Source organism: Numida meleagris, chromosome 4 (genome assembly GCF_002078875.1).
Source record: "Numida meleagris isolate 19003 breed g44 Domestic line chromosome 4, NumMel1.0, whole genome shotgun sequence".
Lineage (NCBI taxonomy): Eukaryota > Metazoa > Chordata > Aves > Galliformes > Numididae > Numida > Numida meleagris.
The window spans coordinates 46,464,239-46,486,523 of NC_034412.1; the positions used below are offsets into that span (position 1 = coordinate 46,464,239).

A 22,285-nucleotide genomic window follows, 5' to 3' on the forward strand; every position below is an offset into this window, starting at 1 on the left:
AAAACGTTATTTCAAGAAGTAAGTATTTCTATTCTAACTTCATCTATTCCCTTGAGAATAGTAGTTCTAAACCAAATTAAGTAAATGCTTTGAGCCACTGGATGTGTTTATCAAAATTAACCAAATTCTATCAAAACACTGAATTAACATCTGGAAAGAAAATTAAATGTGCAAATTAGAGGGAGAACCCTGAAGATGTATGGATAGAAAGGTCAGTTTGCAGTTTTCATTTTGTTCATATAAAAAAATACAAGTAACATCCATGATAAAAAGAGCTGCATGATGGTCTCCATAGCTTAAATAAGTAACCAAAAGCTAACGGCACCTTCTTCATGAAGGAAAATACATAGCGTATATTAAATTCCCTGTGCTTTTAAACGGTCATTTCAGTTCAACAGCATAGAGCATGCAAACTAAATACAAATCCTGTGGCCAAATGTTTCCTTCAACACATAAAGAAGGAAGTAAAACACGTGTGTAATTTTTTTTTTTTAAATATATCTTCAACTTGCTATCTATTTTTTACCTGCAGTTAACCGAAACTTTATTATAATTACAGAGAAATAAAGAGTGAGGAAGATCACAGTCAATACTTGTTCTTTACAATATATATCATAATACTTCTCTACTAAATCTTCAAACTTCCATGTGAAAATTTGTTCTCTACTATGAAGCTTAACTGCACATTACTAAATCATTTTTCTTTGACAATTCTGTATTACACCGAAATTTGAAAGCATGACTGACCTACTATCTCAGCCTCCTCACACTTGAAACCTATGTACAAAGATTTAACTCATAGTGACATGTAAAATTAATTTAGCCTGGATTTTTCTACATTTAGCTACCTAAAAATGCATACTGCATTTCTCTAAAGTCTAAGCTGGTATTTGATCTCATTGGCTAAGACCGATGAACCAGCTTAAACTCCAAACACTGCTAAAATTTTAACCTGGTGAGAAAATACAGATATTTACATTCTTCTGTTCTGAAAATACACCTAAGTGCAAAAGCATTCAAAAGCATTTTTTTTTCTAATTTAGTTGCAAATTCTTCAGCTAAACCTCCTATCAACTAATTACGTTACCTCAATGCAATTTGGATTAAGCCCTAAACAATTGCATCAAGTTCTTCATAGAGTTTGCATATGTAAGAACTGGGTCTAAATGGGAAAACTGGTTAATATTTATGAAAAAAACTTCAAACTAGTATCTACAATGCAAAATCTCACATGATGTTGAGATGAGAATAGTTTGAGAACTAGAATTATATTGAGTTCCTAAAGCACATAATGAACTCAGATAATAGATGATTTTTCAGATTTAGTACACATTTCTGATTCAATTTCAGTATCAAATTAATGAACAAGAATGCTGAGCCATATTGCAAGTTTCAAAGACCTTTCAGAAAAATTACTTTCTCAACACAAATTCAAGCAATGTGTTACATGTTTTTATAACGTTGCCTACACTGAAAAAAACACAACATTCAATTATGTCACAGGAAAGATTGCAAAACAATCCCCGCAATTTGTACCTACAGAGATTCTCAAAATCTAACCTGAGATTTCCATCAGCATATCAAGTACGTATGTGCATAAGATCATTTATACACATCACCTCTAGACCATACCCTCTATCCTGGACACAGCTGTTTTTGAGACACTACCCAGGGCCACGACATCTTGTCAGTCTGTGCTGTGGACCTCCACCATTGCTTACATCACTTGTTTTTCTTGCTTAGCTGTAAAACTCTTAAAGAAGAGTTCTACACATGATTTAAGTGGCCAGACTGTTTTGGTATGCATCCAAACAGAAGAGAAATGCCTCTAATACAGCAATTTTTTTTTTCCTCCAACATTCATGCAGTTTACAGACTGTTCTGAGATGGAATGTATCATGAATTAAAAATATACATTAAACATATGTGGCCACAAGGAACAACAGTGACTGTTGTGTGAAAAACTTCATTTTCTTTCTTTACCCTGCCTGTCTATTATGACATTTCTGTTAGAACAGTAATTTCTGTAAATAACAAAGTAGAGGAGCATAAACATTTCAGCTCTGTCTCCGAACTTTTTCCTAAGGGTTTGCTATGGTGTGAAAGAGTAATACTGGTATTCCTTATTCAGAAGGACTGTTGAGACTTCCTGCTTCCTCTAGCACCAAGTTCCAATACTTCACTTATGTGAACAAAATTGGTAATGATTTTTTTTTACTTAATGTCATTTAGAAAGCACAAGACTCTCCATGTATATTAATATGGCATACCTTAAATACTTCATCAGGTACAAAATGTACATTACTGTGTAATGTCTTCAAAACCTTTCAGGATTGTACTTATGAAAATTGTTTTCTCAGTACATCAGAATTTTCTTTCCATAATATATTCAGTGTTCTGTGAAAGAGTATAATGTTTAGACTGTGCTGGACTTAAATGTGACATATTTTAAAATAGGATAGGAAACCTTTATTTCAATATAGCTACCTTACTCAAGTTCAGATGTTTGGTGCTCTTTTCCAGTGTCATACTTCCTTATCTGTTCAAGTTCTTTCAAGATAACAGAACCTCACTAAGATCATTTGAGAATAATGGAGCAAAACCACAATTTCAGTAAATGTTCCATGAAATAATTTTTGACTTCTCAATAAAAAAAAATTATAAAGAAATAGTTTACTGCTAAAGATTTCTGCAATGGCTTTTCTCTTAGATATTAGGTAACCTAGTGACACTGGAATGATTCTAGTTGTGTTGAAGCAAATGCAAGTGCACTGAAAAAGTTTACAGCACTTACTACGCTTTATACATACTACAGTTAACGCTCTTAGAAATAAATTGCCTCATAGATTGATGAAAGTGGCAGACTTTAGAACACACTACTGTTTGCAACCAACTGAGGTCATTATCATTCATTACAGTGTGTTTTTTTTTCCTTTTCTTAGCTAAGTAGCAATAATTTTCTCTAAACAATTAAAGCTTCTGTATATTTTTTTTTTACCCTTTAAATGACTTTCAGCATTAAAAGTGTCACAGGATCATTTATCCTCTCTTGAACAGTACTTACTTCAGTGACAGTTACCACTTTTCCTCACCTCCTTCAACTTGAAACTTCCTAGAAGTGAGTGAACAGCTTTCTATTGCCTATACACACAGTATGATGATGCTAAGCACCAATGCTAAACAGTCCTTGTGATGAATTAGTCTGGGAACAGGTATAACACTCCAAGCCAGTGCTTGCAGCTTTGCAGTCAAGTAAATATGGTGCTGCCACTATCTGTCGATTTGTGTTGTGTTCTCTATTCTTTTCCTCAATGATTTCTAACATTTTGCTTTTAAAATTAAACAGTTGAAAAAAGAGCAAGTCACCCAAAAATTCCAAGTGATAAAGAGTTTCTAAAACATCCACAGTACAGAAACATTAGCCTAGGCATTTCTCAAGTGAAACTGCACACAATTTTTAACAATCATATCGAAGACTCGAAGTTACAAATAAAAATCCTCTAATACAGCAATAATCAGTCACTAAAATTATAATAGGCTTACAGCACAAAACATGCGTGCCTTTCTCTGACTGCACAAGCTGGGGCTCCGTCTAAAACAATATTTTTCTTGGATAAACAGGCCACCATTCTCTTCTCTTTAATTTCCTTTTTTGTGCTTTGGATAACCATACAGTAACACCTTTGATACACTGAAGACATCTATATGTACAAGAAATAAATCTGACTGTATCTATGAAAATTCTCTACATATTATTTCAAAAATATTAATATGCAAGCAGAAAAATGTTTCTATATACTAACAGAATAACTGGAGAAGTATTTGTGATACATTATCATAGAAAACTCTTAAAAAATGCTTAATACATTGTGCAAACATTTGTACAGAATTCATACAAATCCTCACTTTTTTAATACATAGAATGTGCTGATACTGCATAAGGAAAGAGGCAAACTCTCAGTGACTGAAAGCAGAACTACAACGAAATGATAACCAAGTGACAACATCACATCAAAGCTCACTAATAATAGCGAAGACAGACAATACCCCAAGATTAAATAATCCATTCAACATGAATAAGCATTTAAAGTCCCTATGACACATCCTGGTACACATGTATATTAAAAAATGCTGCCTCATCATCAAATCACTCCAAAGAAGGCCACTGTTATGCAATCTGGATTGAAGCACTATTCATAAAATTGTGACTAATATGAAAATTATTACTCTTACAAGTATTATTTTGCATAAGGAAATCTTCTCTCCCTTCTATTTTTCTAATATTATTAGAAAAAGTACAAAGGATACTGTCTAAAGCATGTTCTTCCAGTTCTGGACAGTTTCTCACATCTTTTTCATTATACATCATTTAGTCCCTCACTCTTTAGAGCATAAGAACTATTCAGTTTTGAAATCCCTTCTACCGAAGTGCTCTGATCAGAAGCATCTTTGAGGAGAAAAGAGATTACCAGCAATGCAGCAAGTTGCAGCATTTGTCTTCATACTATCATAATGGCCAAGAGCAAATACTGATAAGATACTATTTAATTTAAAAAATGAAAAAATTTAAGTTCTGAAAAATTAGAAGTCTGGTTTGTGATAATTAAAAGCATTTTTTTATACCTCACACGACTCAGTCGTACGTATAGAAGTAATAGAATGACAACAAAAGATGTTGCAGCACTTTAGTATATAGAACATATAGAACATTACACTTAGGAACATAACTGAGCTTCAGACATGCTGCAAGCTTATGTAGTAGTAACGACACCTAAGTACATCTTGAGTTCTGTATAGCCTTAGATCTCTGAGCAAAGTTAAGGAGAGCAAGTCCAGGAGCAAACTAAAATCTAGCATTTTTTGTCGGACCATATCCCCACCTGCTTGTGGCATTTCTCTCCATTTCTCAACCTGAGGCTGCCTAGGGACACTAGACCTTTGATTTTTAGATCCTTTTAAAAGAGTCATCATTTATTACTGTCACTTACTAAAGACTAATTTCTTTCCATTGTTTGCTACGTTATACTTCTGCAAGGCATTATGAAACCTGGTTATGGATTCATATTTATTTATTAAAAATTAATTATAATGCGTTCCAAAGTAAACTTTCAATTTAAAAGTATTTCTATTTAATTGATTCCATTTTATTTTTTTCTGGAATAATTTATCAGAGAATTGTGATAAAAATCATGTAACTGTTTTAAAAGATGTGTATTTTCCTGCATTTAAATTTTAAGTAGTCGTAAGTATATCAAAAATGTGAAAGATTTTCATTTAAATCACTGCATCAGTAAGATATCTGTTACTACAAGTTTTAATTACTATAATTTTTAATAAATTATCTATGTCATGGCATATGATCTCCTACTAGTTGGAGTGAGTACATCAAGATTCACCTTTGGACATTTGGGAGACTAAATCCAGACACATTCCTCCAGGTAGAGCCTCAGAAATGCAGAATTGATGGGAATAATCACTTCCTTTGACCTCGTGGCTACACTCTCCAAAAGCAAATCAGCATGCAGCTAACTGCAAATGTGCCCTGCTGACTTACGTTCACGTGCCCACCAGGATACTCAAGGCCTGTTTTTGCAAACGTGTCAGCGCAACCTCAGCTAGTGCTGCTTCACAGAGTTGTTTAATTCCATGTGACTGATTCCCCATTTGTCCTTAGCAGACTTCAAAGACTTTTTAGCAGCTCACTTCTCTAGCTTACTGAACATTGGTTCAAATAGAAGTCCCCCGGTTTGTTGTCACCACTGCTGAGGTTGTGGCTCATCTCACTTGGATATTTATCGAGATATTTAATAACACTGGCTGCAGTAACAAGCTCTAAGCAACACCAGTAGAAAACAACCAGTTACTTGTGACACACTTTGTGGCAACACCCTGAATAGTTTACCACCCAGTACTTCTCTCTCCCATTTGACTAAAAGGGCATCACAGCTAAAGGATACCGAGACAAAAGCCCTACTAAGTCAAAGTAAGTGAAATTCATCACTCCCTCATCATCCACCCAGCCAATCATCTCATCACAAAACTATCAAATTCATGAAGCATAATTTGCCCTTGTTAGCTATTTCCAGTCATTTCTTTTCTTTTTTTTTTTTAATAAACGGATCTGGAAACATCTTCAAAGAGTATCCTCCTTGCGCCCTTCACGAGGATGGGCACATTTGCCACTTTCCAAGTACTGAAAACATTTCATACCCAACATGAACTTTCAAAAGTTACTGGTGCTAGATAACACTATATCTTTACACAATATATTCCCCTTTACTTCTGTGCATCAAAAGCTGTGCTCATATCTACTATACATGCATAAAAAAAAGCATACTGGAGACACATGAAGAGTTCTGCTTCAAAAATTTGCTATGTGAGTGTAATATGTATTTTATTATGCTTTATTAAAGCTGGATGCATATTAGGTAATTGAGCTCATGACAGGTAAATTACTTTATTGCAAGCTTAAGAAGACTGTGTTTTAGACCGGGATTCATTCATGTTTTCTCCAAACACCCAAAGGAAGAAAAATCCTTCACACCTTTCATTACAGAACTGGCCCAAGACTTGTGTCTGAATTTGCAGTCTTACTGAGGAATACTGACAAACATTGCTTTGGCCAGAAGTATCTGAGTAGGGTATTGTCAACTGTTTACAGGCAGGTTCAGCCTGGTTCCGTGATAAATGGGGTAGGGGACCCACAGACCCATGGCCCGGGAAAGGGCAAATGGGAAAAAGGGTAGGGAGATGGGCCTGAGAACAAAACAGTGGCAACAATCTGAGGAGAAACAAACCAATCTACCAAATAAGATATCGGAATGCAAAACAACACACTATAATTACAATTTAAGCTGATAAATCCAATATAATGAGAGAGAATGTCCAAAGTTAAGGTAGGCCTTACTCTGATACCGATGGTGAGATGGCTGGGGAGCAAGACGCTGCCAGGACGAGAGACAGGTGGAAAGAGAGAGCAGGTCTCGTGATCTGTGAGTTTTTATCTTTCCCTCTGACTGGAAAATGGCAACAGGGTCACAAAGTCCTCTAGGGAATGTAGTAGTCCTTCTCTTCGGAGAACCAGGTACATACACTACATGATGTTATGATGTGGAATACCGATAACCAAAAATCATAAAAGCATGACGGGTATTACAATCAGTTAAACAAATAGAAAAAATACAACCACAAAGAAGCATGTCTCAATTAAAAATGATTAAGAATTTGCTTTGGTAGTTTGGAACTTTATCTTTTTTAAATCAGCTAGAAAAATATCAATTTTATAACCATACTCAGTGTTCAACCTGAACCTTCTTACTTATTTAGCTCACTTCGATGCTTATTTCCATGCTGCTGGCTTCAGGATCTCTTTTTAAAAGATTTCTCCCTACATAGTTAGATTAATCAGCATGTTCCTTCGTATTGTCTCTAAGTGCGTGTTTAGTAATTGGATAATTTGTCTTTGTTTTCACAAGCAAACTGTATAGAATTAGTACCCTTTCCACTAAGACATTTCCTGATACAGATAGGAAAAGGCTTGATTCAGACTAAACCCATTTTCAGTAAGCTACAAGATACTGTAAAAATGTGAATTGGACCCTTTGTTGGGTCAATGAATCGATCCCATTTAATACACTTATGTCAGCAGAACACACACATGGCTATCATTAGCTTTTTAACATTAGTAATTTGTTGCTTAGACATGCATGTAATGAAATGGAAAGCACAATTAAATCCCATGCCCTAGGTGTTTTAAACTGTTCTTACTTTGCAAGACAATTCAGAAACTGGCTTTTTTTTTCCCCCCACTCTGGGATTTCCCTCGTATAAGGATACCCCTGCAGAGCATAGGACTGAATAGTAATTGTTGTCCCATATTGCTGACCATCAACATAAGTGATATCGAAAAAGCTATTCTTTTCTGTTATTCCCTGGCTGTTCCCAAGTGACAAGTAGTTCTACAGATTCCCAACAGCTAAAAGAGCAGGTAACAGACCTCTCCAGAACTGTGTCATTCAGTCAGTCAATAATTTACTATCTCTGTTATAAAAACCAATACACTGTTCCCAGCCTCAAAAAAAAAAACAACTTTACTTCCCCAGACATTCAATAACCAATCTTTTTTCAAAAAAGATACACAAAAAACCGTTTTTCCTGGCTTAACCTTTTTGATAGTATTTATCCATGAGATATATACGCATATTCATAAAGCAAACAAAAGTCAGCTTTCCCATGAGATGTGAGGTTCTAACATTCACTTTGTTGTCACAGATGCAATATTCACTAATACAATGGCTCATATAGAAAAGTGTCATCACTTTCCCACTGTTTCCTCCATCTTCTGTCTCTTTGACTTCAGCAAGAAATTTCCAGCTGAGCTGTCAGTAGGCATAGCTTCATAGTTTGTTTGTTTTTGTGATGCAAGCATCACGTAATTCCCACAGACAAATCAGGAATTCAGTCTTGTTTGGTCCAGTAGTAACAGCACTCTCTCTGCAGGGAATTTTTTTAAAAACTTCCACCACATCCACTCATAGAAGTGACAAGACCAAATGAGACATCTGTTTAGAAACTGTAATGAGGCACTTTAATATAACCTTGATGTTCTGTATTCTTGAAGAAATGAATTCTTTATACACATTCAAGACAATCTGTTCTAGTCTTTCAAACTCCACAAAATATAGTATCTTAAAAGGGTGTTCTGAAATTTTTGACACTACCATGTCTTCACTGTTAAGTGCTATTTTTCTTCTATACGCACTTAATGGACCAAAGTGTTTTGTTCTTCCCAAAGGAAAAGAATTAATTGTACTAAGTAGGAGATGTCATAGAATCATAGATAGAATTGTAGAATCATCAAGGTTGGAAAAGACCTACAAGATCATCCAGTCCAACCGTCCACCTATCACCAATAGTTCTCACTAGACCATGTCCCTCAACACAACATCCAAACGTTCCTTGAACACCTCCAGGGTCAGTGACTCTACCACCTCCCTGGGCAGCTCATTCCAGCGCCTGACCGCCCTTTCAGAAAAGTGGTAATTCCTAACATCCAGCCTGAATCTCCCCAGCTATGTTGATACAGTTTTTAATCAAATGACAAAACTAATGCACAAATTTTAATAAGTATATTTGGCATCAATCAGAAAACTTTTGAGATAATCTGTAGAAGAACACTGCTAATAGAAAAAAATTACTTACATGGATTACTTTGTTAGTTTTTGAAAAACAAAATTAAAAATTGTGAAGTAAAATTTCAAAGTGAGAAGTCTCAGTGAGGCTTATAGATGGCCAAACCTCATGTGAAGTAGGCAAAGAAAAGCAAAAAGGGGACAATAAAGTGTCTACCAGTAGGCCCGTCCTAATCACCTGTTGTAGCATTCGCAAAATCCACATTAGCTCCCTTAAACTGCTATACTAGTCTATTTTTACATTCTACCGTAAGATAAATAAAATACGCTCCAGATAATCAACTCCATGAACATAAGAATATTTACTTTCATCACAAATTTTGGGAAAAATAAGCATACCAAGTGAGAAAATTATTATGAATATTGACCTTTTATGATACCATTTGTCATCTTAGCCTCAATATTTTGAGTTATGATATATCTCAACATATTATGTATTTGATACGCCATCTTCCATAAAATTAAACATAGGAAAAATATACAATCATATGCTTGCAGAATCATCTATTTCAAATTTTGTAGCAATGAAACTAATCATGTATTACATCAAGAATTACACAGGCATAAAATGCATGCTTAGTGGAAAAGTTTTGTTTCTCATGACTAGTTTTTAAATAGACAAATGAACTTCAGAATCTGGCAGATTCAAAAGATGCCATTATACAAATTCAGTGTCATTGGAGCCTTTCAGTGTTATACTTCACATCCCAAATACCTCTCCCATTATATCAAATACACGTTTTTGGAAATATGGAATACTCTTTCCACATGTATTCCTTTCAATAAAGACTAATAAGCTATTGACTTTTAGTATAAAATCCTTGCTTCTTCCACTAACTCAAACACGCACACAAAAAGGCATTCTGCCAAAGTGATATACACATGACTGCTATTTGATCTGTATATTCTACAGATTCTCAAAGCCTGTAGGTTCTTCCTAATGTAGCCTATATAATTTAGACCTCTTGTAAAGATGCTAGGATCTCTGTAGTTCTGTTAAGATTTTGTATATGAGATACAAAAAGATAATACTTTGTCAACTTACAGAACTGATTCAAGTGTATTTTCAACTTAGTGTTTCCCAGCTATCTTTCCTAGTTACAGTTCCCAGGATGCGACGTTTAGCAAATACTGCTAAACATTTGTTCCATTCAGACTGGTCTGGAATAATCTTTCTCCATCCTCAGTCTTTATTGAGGGAAGAAAGACCATACTTTTCACAGCAACACTACTTCTGCATCAAAGAGTTCGAGTAAAGCAAAAACCACATTCATGAATAGCTGAAGACTGTCCAACCAGTAAGGAAAAAAAACCAAGATTCTAGGAATATCACATGAAACTAATTAATGAATAAAAGGTTTTCTTCCCCTAGTTTTAAAACAAAAATATGTCACATCGCATTTTAACAACTGCTGACATTATTGTCAGCATAGAGGGAAATAAGAAAGCAGAAAATTACGACAATCAAGCATGGAATTCAGTTCGTACACTTTAGGAGAAACAGAAAGTATCTGAAACCCATATTAAAAACAGTGTATTCTACACTGAACACTCATTTAAACCTTGAAAGAATGCAACACAAATGTCTATTCTTTCTTCAAAACAATTTCCCAAAGTCTCTAATGGAAATGAGACATGTATTACCATGACATATGGTCACTTTTACACAAGGAAGACAGGTTATGCTTTACATCAGTGCCTCAAGGAATGCAGACTGCTAATACTGCTATTATCAAGCAATTTAAATCATAGTATAATTACACAGACAGATGGATTGCAAACCCTTTTAGTTTCTTTTCAACATTCAAATTGGAGAGAAAGATAACCTGAGACCTTCTCAGTTATAAAATGCCTAAGAACTAAAAGAAGAAGTTGACAAGATCTCCAAACTAAGCTTACTGGAGACAGCTTAAGGAAATCAAAATACAGTATTTTTATCTGGGTATAAAGTATCACAACTTTCAGGAAGTAACTCATGCACGTTCAGAAAAATCAGGAAAATAAAATGTAAGCATAGAGCTTAGCTGCTTTATTATGTATTTACAAATTATATTTTCAAACAGTCCAAGCTAATTTAACTATTTTTCCCACAGCTTTGTGATTACTTTCTATAATGCATAACACACTCCTTCAAAGTGGCTCAAGAGTACATTCTTGAAATTAATTACGGAGGAGTTAAAGAGACCTTAAGAGAAAAAAAACTAATTATTCCTGAGCAATACACAGGACTTCCATTAAAATCTGAGTCAAAGGGTTGTTCTACAGCCACAAATAGAATATACTCAGATCCAATAACAATGGCAAGAAGTGGTGTCATAACCTTATTACATTTTTGTTTTGATAGATTTAATTTCCCATCTAAGTTTTTATTATGTGTTTTTTTTGTTTTTGTAACTGCCTTCATTTAGTTACATATTTGTTAAACAACAGAGCCAGTAAAATGTATTGGATTTATTTTTGACTTGATCTTTCTTAAAAAAACCTTGAGAATAAAAGTCGTCTGATAACCCACCTAGGTTTTGTTATAGATCACTTTTTAGTCTCTGCAGAATTTCAACTAATTTGAAAGCAAGAAATTGCAAAAATCCACATTCCTTAAGCTTTTATCATTCTGTATCATGTTATTTCATGTTTACCTCTATTATCATTTTCTTAACATTAATCAGAAACTATGGCTACAGCTCCTTTATTTTAGAAATATTCAACCGTTAATAATATTCAAGTTATAAAAATTTAGCTAGTCAAAACACAGTAGCTATGTTCAAATATAGTAATTATTACTAATATTATTCATCTTTACTGGTAATAAAATACTAGTATTACTATTAATCATATTTACCAATAAAAATTAGAAAATATTACTTTCAGCAGGCTTTATCTCCTGAAACAGCTTCCAGACATTCTTGGTAGCACGTGACAAAGCACTATATTGATAAACAATATTGAGCATGTCCTGTTGCACTATGTTCTTCAGAAGGCAAGCTCTCGCCAGTGCATGGCAACTTTCTACTGCTTTGCCTTAGGGTGACAAATCTGTGCTGAAAATCTTAAGCACTGTACTTACAGCCAGAGGCCAAGTTCTCTCTGTAGCACCTCCACAATATTGGCTCACAGCATGGCACTGGCTAAGAATGTTGCCAGTATTTTTTTGCTGTGACGTCAGGAATGGAGCAAGGAATAGGAAATGGCGTGTCCTGAGATTCCTGTGCCAACATAGGTTCAGGATTATTCCCCAGAAGTACTTCTACATTCCTTTATATTGATATACTCAAAACAGATTATCTCAGCCTACAATCAAATGGTGTTTCAATGTTATTTATCAAAGAACAGCAAGCTATTCCTGTACATGTAAGTGCAAACACAGAAATGAACTCTAGAGAGAGCTTGTGAATGAATCACCTTAGGACTGTCACAACAGGCAGAAAAGTTGATTTGTGGTGGTGTTGAACTACAGATAAATGACTGGCTAGAACTGCAGCGGAAATGAACTCCAGCATTGTCTCCATGGAAACATTCTTGCATGAATAAAATAAACAGGAAAATTTGTGTTGAACACACTTCAGAAAGTACCCACAACTCTTACGGGAAAAAAAAAATGAGAATCCCATCAATTAAGAAAATATCTCGTGATATGATACAACAAGAAACAAAAGTCACCATGTCTGGAAAAAAACATGAGCGTATTAGTCACTCTTGACAATAACTCAATATTGTTGCAAAAATGAAGAATTCACCTACTACTCAACTATCCTAAAACCTATTCCTAAAATTGGTGGCAATATTCCCTGATGTCAACATATCTGAAATGATACCATCTTCATTCTGTAATCAATACACCCACAATCAAAAAAAGTTAAGGGCTAGGAAAGCCACAGGCTTTATTTGAAGGACTTAAAACTTCTTTTGAAAGGTTTATAAGAAACAACATCTTACACAAAAGCTGATAGCCTTAGTCATCATTCATGCTTGTATTTCCAAACAAACACGGATATGAATCCACATAAATAGTGAAAGCACCATACATTCACAGATTTAGGAATCTGTGAATCACAATATTACGATTTTCAGACTTAAAGGAAAATGTAATAGATCTGCTACTTTTCTAATTCTACTGGTTAATACTGCTGTGGATTGCCTGACTGAAACAATACACAATTAAGACAAATACAAGTAAAACTTGAACATGCACACACAAGAAATTACCATCAAGAAACATGTATGTATGTCTTAAATTGCTTATTTATTACTCATTCTTAACTTGGAAACTTCAGGCTTACCATACATCACAGTTTAAAAAAAAAAAATCAACTAGAAAACAGTTCTGTTTCATCCATGTTTAACAAAACAGAAACTGCAAGTTATTCAGCACTGTCTACAAATAAAACTAATCAGGGAAGAAAAACTTCTGCAGTTACTGGTCCTGTGAAGTTGCCACAACATACCCACAATAACAAGAAAAGGCCACCTTCAAGTTTTACCACCTTCCTCACAATGGTAAGGAGATGGAAGTATCAGCCTTACTATAATAGACCAAACACTGACAAAAAAATACAGGCTAAGGTAGAACGAATGTGTCTAAAGAAAAAAAAGCAGGGACACTCAGGATAACAGTGAGTATGGCTACAAATGAGCAAGAACCTGCTTGGAAAAACAGATTGCATACAGATGAGCTAAGGAAAGTTACTTGTAACCAAAAAAAAAGTACAAACGAAAACGTCATGACAGCCTCTCTTAGAGGATCACTTTTCATCACTTGCTCTATGAATTCATATATTCTGCATTTCAAGCACTCTTTGCTGCTATCTTAATGCTCCCTTCTCTCCTTCAGGAGAGGCACAATATACTCAGAGGTCCTCCAGATTCCCTCAGTAACCCCAGAATCTATCAGCTATGACTTGTAACTTGTTTTCCCCTTTTCACTGACCCTTCAATTTTTTAATGCACACATAAATTGCCTCACAGGTATCTAGCACTTTTAAGATACATCTATACTGGCATTTTAATTTTGATCACTAATGCATTTCCTAACCACAGCTACTTACTACACTAGAGTTTTTTCTAGAAAAGCCTTGGAGCATAGAAACTCCTCTAGCATGTGTTCTGCTCACAAAGAAGCAAAATTGCTTCTGGCAGGTTCTTGACGATACTAAGCAAAATATTCACTATAGGCCAATAGTCACATACAAAAAAAAAAAAAAAAAGAGAGAGAGAGAGTCAAACTCACCTAACTAAAGGGGCTCTCTGGCTGTACAGCACTTCTCAGCAAGCAGACCAAATCCCAGAGATGCTCTCCCTTCAGTGGCTGGCCCTTATATGAGCTCAGAGGGGCTCTACCCTGGGTCCACCCCTTCTGGTCACCTAGGGAGCACAGGTGCAAACAATTTGCCTGTGCTCCCTGGGCCAGCCACACCCCTTCACCAGGTGTTCAACCACAACTTCAAGTCAGGACCTAACAGCTCCCCAACCTGTATCTGAAAGAGCTGCACCACACAGTCCTTTCAGGATTAGTTTTAAATAACCTTTAAAGCACCAAAATACTTGGATTTGCAGTGATAAAGAGATAATGAAAAGCCTGAATAGTAGAATCATAAGTAACCCCTCGTTTATGGACTAAATTTAAACAAACTGATATAAGAAAACTACGTTCCTTTGATAGTTTTAAAACACAATTGGAAATGAATTATTAGCCAAACATTTTAACGCCAAATGCATCTCCTGTATACTTTAACACGTATTCAAAACCAACAGAAGCAGTAGAATGATTTGGAAGCTTAAAATGACAAATTATACTTTAAAAAATAATTCCTGTCTATAATTATTCTAGCACAAACCCCCACATTTTAGTATCATAAGCAAAAACATCTGGAACACATCTAAAAGCCAAAAAAGCATTTATAACAAAACAGAGATCAGTTCCGTATTGAAGACATACTGTTTCCCCATGCTCTCTGTGGCTAGAAAATCCTTTATGGTATTTGGGAGCACGTTCTACAACATACAACATTGCATGATGCAAAGAAAAGGTTGTAAGACTCAGGAATGAGGACATGAAGAGGATGGAGCCAGCCTATTTTTGGTGGTGCCCAGTGCCACAGGAGACAATGGATGCACACAAACTAGATAACAGGAGGCTCCCTCTGAACATCAGGCAGCACTTCTGTGTTGTACAGGTAGCAGAGTATTGGCACAGGCTGTCCACAGGCTGCAGAATCTCCTCCTGTAAGACCTCTCAAAGACGCCTGGATGCCCTTCTGTGGGTGTCCAAGCCTGAGCAGGGGCTGGAGCAGAGAGATCTGGAGGTCCTGCCAACCTCAGCCATTCATTCATTCTGTAAATCAGCAAGGGAAGCATTTCTAACTGAGAAAGATGGGACCTAAAAAAACCTTGCTAATTTGTGACTAAAGCAAGTATTGGGCTACAAGTTGGTATTTAGAGGAGACATTGAATTACATAAGGAAATATACTAGTTTAAGTACTTTATTCAGCTCAACTAAAAATGCTCTAGAATACAACTAAAATATTGTGAAATATTCCAAACTCCCAAACATAAGTAGCAAGAATAAATATCCACTGATCCTTCAAATAAATTGGTTCATGTTAATACTCACAGATGATGGATACATATTTTAAAAGTTTCTGTCAACAGGTTATTATCCAGCTGGGCTTTGAATTACCTTATTAATATTATTGTTTGCTGTTTATCCTTGGAGCTAAGGGACCTGCATTCTTCAAAATAATTTTTAAATTGGAACTTCATTAATCATTACAAAATAGTGTTATTCTGTTAAAAAAAAAAAAAGGCAAAAGAAACTTGAGTGAATTGGAATTGCTACAGGCAAAATGATTGAGCAAATCTCAGATTTCCTGTTTTAAATCAAAATAATCTTTCTTATGTAATAGATCTATCTTCCTAACAGTATAGGATTATAAAGCTACTGAGATAAGTAACTGATATACACAGTAATCGGTGAATCCATCACTTTTAGTGGGTTTTCCTTCTTGTTTTTTTCCTCTTTTTTTTTTCCCCCCATTCTTCTTTTGGAGTTGTTGATATTATATTTTCTGGTATTTATGGTTCTCTTTTAGATTTTTCTGGATTATTAAACTTCAAATTTCTTACGTGTATCTGTTAACACGTGTTTCTTCACTAGGCAGTAGTTAGTTTAAGATCACCAGGCAGAATTTTTATCTTACAGAAACACAAAGCATCTACATATATTGCATCTGTCATATTTTCTGCTCCTAGACATAGTTTCTTAAAATTTTACGTAGTATTATCTCTGAACAACTTTCATGGCAGGACAATAAAAGTTCACTACTGGGAACCTTTCTATTCTATAATCATTTCTGGTAGCTAAATAGTAAGAAACATTGTAGAGTATGACATTAAATGAAGACATTTGAGCCATCTTGAAACTTCAGTACAGTGAACAGCCTCTGCAGGACAAAGAAATGAACAGGGCAATTTCTTCTCCTGACAATACAGTCTGTGCCTAACTAAACCAGCTGTCTTAGAATAGCACCGTAGCTGTGGATACTTTTACTGGCCAGTCTTTATTTCTAGAATTCTGGTTAGAGCTCACAGGGCTAACTAGGTGTACATCAGAAGCACATTCACTGACTGTCAAAGTAGGAATTAAGTTGCGGTCTGAATCTCAAGATAGGTGGTGTTGCCTGAAGAGTAACTGTTACGTGCTGAATCACGAATTATAAAATATTATCCTGCCCCTAAACATCAGGCAAGGCATCCATTCCTTCTGAGAATAAGCAGAAAAGCTCTGCAGATTCTTGATCAGTGGAGGATGGTTATTATTCTGAGCTCACAGATCTTGTCCATACTCTAGCCAATGTTGCAAACCAGCACATTCAGAGGCAAACATTGCTGGAAGCCAGTGTACAACCAGAACCCAAACGCTGCCAACTAACTTCTCTCTGCCTACAGTAGCTGCCCTGGAATTTTTAGTGGATATGGGCCCAACGGCATAACTGAGCAAAAATATCAGAACATTTTTCTCATAACGAGAAGAATATCAAGATTATTCAAGAACTTTAAATATAAAAGTAATTTATTCCTTAGAGCTGTAAGGAATAGCCAAATTTTTTTAACATTAGTAAAAGAACATGTTAGAAGGCTTACACAGTTGGAAAAATAGATGAAGATGTTAAAACATTAGTTTATGTAAACAAGTATTGTTAGATATATCTTAAAACTGGTGTATAATATGTAGTACAGTGCATCAAAAAGAGTGATTTTTTTTTTTAATTGAAATTAAAGAGGTACACTGAAAACACAAATTATTAAGGATATTATGTAGTTTATACTTAAATGGGTTGGTAAATGGTTTATTATCTGTTGCATTCAGGATAACTAGATTACAAACACATTTTCTTCATAACTTTTATTAAAAGACAGATCAAGAAAATGTTTCTTACAATTCCATTACATGGACAAGAGTGGTCAGAGATTTAAGACACAACATGAATCAGTGATACTTTCACAAAAGGAATCCTACTTACTGAAGTTTCTTTTAACCAAATTTAGGCTGCGCAAATCTCATGGAAACTTAAAATTGATCCCCCAGAACAAACAAGTTTCTGCTCAATTTCAAAGTAAGGGAATTTACAGTTTAATCTGATGAAATTTTAGTGAGAAATATACTGCTTTAATCCACTACTTTTTTTTCTGACCAAGATGTAAGACCTTAAAAAACAAAACAAAACCAAAAAGCATCTAAGAGCACTACAGAGAAATGAACCATAAGACAACTAGTTACTTCTTGATTTCCATTGTCTTCTCACACCTTCACTCAATGTGATAAACCTATTGTTTAGTATCCCTTTAACCTACTGACATAATGCTTGTTTCTTCTCCCTCCCTTTGTCTCCTCACACACTATTAGTGTCACGTCCCTCACTCGTTCTGATGCCAAAACCACTGGCAGTCATTACAAGAGTTCACTGGTCACAACTGTGCGTGTGTTGATTGACAGACAAAAGAAGAAAGATGACAGTTTAGATAATCTTCCTTCTTGAACCTGTAACATAAATATGTCTTTAAACAAGATGTTCCATCTATAATCATCTAGCAGATAATAGTGGTGCTATGTTTTATATTGTAATGAAAATAGTTCTGATAGTACACTGTCGTTTTTGTTGTTGCTGAGATTACACACAGGATCAAAGTTTTTCTGTTCTTCACACTGCCTCACTGCATGGGAAGTTAGGAGAAATAGTCAGGAAAACTGACCCCAGCAGACCAAAGGGATATTCCGTACCACACGACCTGAGGCACAGCAACAAAATCTGGTGGAAAAGAGGAAGAAGGGAGGACATTTGGAACCATAGCATTTGCCTGTCCAAGAAATCATTATTTGTGATGAAGAAAATCCCCCAGAAATGGCTAAGTATCTGAGCACTGATGAGAAGTAATAAATGAATTCCTTACTTTGATTTTCTTGCATGTGCAACTCTTACTTTATCTATTAAAATGTCTTCATCTCTATCCATGAGTTTTCTTGCTTTTAGCTTTCTGATTCTCTTCCCTACCCACAGCAGATAACAATCAAGTAGTTTGTGTGGTGCTTAGTTGTCTACCAGGGTTATACCACAACACTATCTCAGATCCCTCACCTGAGGAACCATGGTAATGGTGCCTGTACGGATGCTCCACAGGTAAGACTTCACTAATGTTGATCTGCTAAATATCTTGTACTAAAGAACCCAAAGGAAACAATACTTAGTTAAAGAAGGGATAACAAAAGCTTATTGAATAGCAAGTAAGCACGCAGATTTTAACTGACAGCGTTTTAAAGAATATAGAACGATTAGCATTGGAAAAGACCTTAAGTCCTTAAGTGCCACGTCTACACATTCAACACCTCCAAGGATGGTGACTCCAGTACTTCCTTGGGCAACATGTTCCAGTGCTGGACCACTCTTTCACAGAATAAATTTTTCCTAACATTCAAATTGAACCTCCCCTGGCATCACTTGAGACCATTTCCTCTCATTCTACAACCGTTACCCACGAGCAGAGGCCAACCCCCACTTCACCACAAACTCCTTTCAGGCATTTGTAGAGAACAGTAAGTTTTTCCAAAGCCTTCCATTCTCTAGGAAGGAACAATCCCCATTCCCTCAGACACTCCTCATAAAACTTATGCTCAGTCCTTTCATTGCCCTTCTCTGGATATGCTCCAGGGCCTTGACATCTTTCTAGTAGTGAGTGGCTCAAAACTGAACACAGAACTCGAGGTGCAGTCTCACTAGCACCAAGCACAGAGGGACAACCACCTCCCTGCTCCTGCCAGCTACACTATTTCTGATACAAGTCAGGATACCATTGGTCTTCTTGGCCACCTGGGCACACTGCTGGCTTATGTTCAATTGGCTGTTGAGTAATACACCCAGATCCTTTTTTAGTCCGAAGGTTTACAGCCACTCTTCCCCAAGCCTGTATCTTTGTATGGGGTTATTCCTGAAACTCCTCTATGATTTGGTCAACATCATCTGATCTATCATAGTTCTGCTCACACAGGACCTAATGCACCTGGTGAGGTTCAGTTTATGCTTGTGTACCATTTTAACCAGCAGAAACAATACAGTTTATATCATGATAATAGTTCAGCGCATGTCTAGCTTCCTAGCTGCAATGCAGCCTAAAATATATTCAGAAAAACTGAGGTAGACTGTAAACTTCTTGCTTCTGGCAGCTGTCTAATGAAAAAAAGGAAAAAAACAAGAATACATTTAAAATAACACTAAACTATTGTCAACGGTTTACGGGCGTTCGGCCCGGTTCCGTGACAAAGGGGACGGGGGATCCACAGGTCCACGCCCCGGGAAAAGGGAAAAGGGGAAAAGGATAAGGAGATGGCCCTGAGAGCAAAGAACAGCGGCAACAATCTGAGGAGAAACAAACTAATTTACTAAATAAGATATCGGAATGCAAAACAACACACTATAATACAATATAATTACAACTGAAGTTGATAAATCCAATACAGAGAGAGAGAATGTCCCAAAATCAAGGTAGGCCTTACTCTACTACCGACGATAAGACGGCTGGAGAGCGAGGTGCTGCCAAGACGAGAGACGGCGGAAAAAGGGACGAGGTCTCGTGATCTGCAAGTTTTTATACTGCGAGCTTTTATCTTTTCCCTCTGGCTGGAAATGGTAACAGAGGAGCAAAGTGCCGTGGGGACTGTAGTAGTCCTCTTCTGAGAACCAGGTATATCCACTACATGATGTTATGATGTGGAATACCAATAACCGAAAATCACAAAACCATGACAACTATGTTATGTCACAGAGCTTGCAAAATATACTGGATAGTTTTCCATAAACACTCATATTGTGTCATTAATATCATATATTTCAAGGCACTCAGTGTGCAGTATTTTCTAGCAGTGTGCTTCTTACAATTTGGTAAGCTAATCATGACATTCTTTCTACTCTACACACACACTAGGAGGAAAAAACCTTACAATTTTAGCCTTCAGAGGATACCAATTCAATACGTAGTTCTTGCACTCAGATTGTAACAGTTCTGTGCTAAAGGTCTATATAAGGGAAAAGAAATATCTTCCCTGGAAACACTACATTTTAATGAAATAAGACAAAATGATTCATCAGTTAAAAGACAAAATATAATAAAATAAGACAATGTGCTGAAGTACACTAAATACGTATTACACAACCATGATTTATTTCACTGTTTTAGATATCTGGTTCTGCTGAAAGGAGATTAATTTATTTGACAGTTAAGTCTGATTGGAAGACTTTTTTCAAGATAGCAACATGAGCATTATATTTGTAGATTTTCATTTTCATTTTTTTTCTTAAGAAAGTACTCTTCTGATACTTGAGCTACTGATAGTTGCTGAAAGAAGAAAAACTGAACTGATATTTAACATATAAACGTGTATCAATGTTGTACAAGCAGGATGCAGCAACAATCATAGACGCACTGAAAAGAGCCAGTAGTTCATGTGAGCCTTCTACCTCTCACATAAGAGTTGAGGATTAACAATAGGAATTTAATTTCTCACTCAAGACTCCACATGCACTGATTAATCTTGAGTGCATCGTACAAGTAAAATACCCATAGAAATAACATATTTCCACGAACACTTACAGTTCCAGAAAAACAAAGAAAAATATAAGCAGCTTCTTTAGAGACAAGGATGAGTTTGACCTCTGATGAAGTGAGATAGATAAACTGAATGTGAATGTACATAAGCTACTATATCAGAAAGATCTTTCATGAGCTAATGTCCTAATTAGTCGTATACACACTGGTCAACTAATGTGCCGTTTTTAAAGAAGCAGTGTCTAGACTTTACAAATTACGTATATAATCCTACTTTTGAAAAACAGGCCAACATTTCAAGTTATACAACTTGCACATACATACCATAGAAAAATATGAAGTGCTTTCCATGATTAAAGTATCATAAAGAGAACAGTTGGTCCAGTTTTAAGCATTAGACACTACCCTATTATCTCTCATTTAATTGACATCAAATACCACTATTCTGCTCACAAAAAGCAAAATTCCTTCTGACAAGTTCTTAGCAATACCAAATAAAGTATTCACAATAAGCTGATAGTCAAATACAGAAAGAAGAGCTGAACTCACACAACTGGTGAAAAAGCTCTCTGGTTATACAGCACTCCTCAGGAAGCAGAGCAGGTCCCAGAAGTGCTCTCCCTGCAGTGGCTGGCCCTTGTATGAGCCCAGGTGCAAACAATTTGTGCTCCCTAGGCCAGCCACACCCCTTCACAAGATGCTTAATCACCAGTTCAAGCAGGGACCTAACAGCTCCCCTACAACTACGAATAAAAACAGATGACCAGTTGGGAACATCTCACATATTATTTCTCTTCTCAGAGCCATCAAATTGTAAATAAGCATAAACTAAGTATTATGTAAATACATAGTAAGTTCAAAACAAGAACTTATCAAGAACAAAACAAGATTCCCTTTTTTCATCTTAGAGATCAAAGAAATTATATATTTTGATCTAACAGTATCAAAGATGGGGTCATCTCACAAGAAAATCACAATCTCTTAAGAAAAAGGTGCTGCGGTG

At 35.8% G+C, this 22,285-nt stretch overlaps 1 long non-coding RNA gene across 1 annotated transcript in view; it reads right to left on the minus strand.

Annotated features, from left to right (window-relative positions):
• The window catches only part of LOC110398461, a 44,798-nt gene extending 22,833 nt beyond the window's left edge, over positions 1 to 21,965 (minus strand). The window contains exon 1 of the long non-coding RNA XR_002438389.1: positions 21,832 to 21,965. This is a non-coding gene — a long non-coding RNA (uncharacterized LOC110398461). The remainder of the gene's footprint in view (positions 1 to 21,831) is intronic.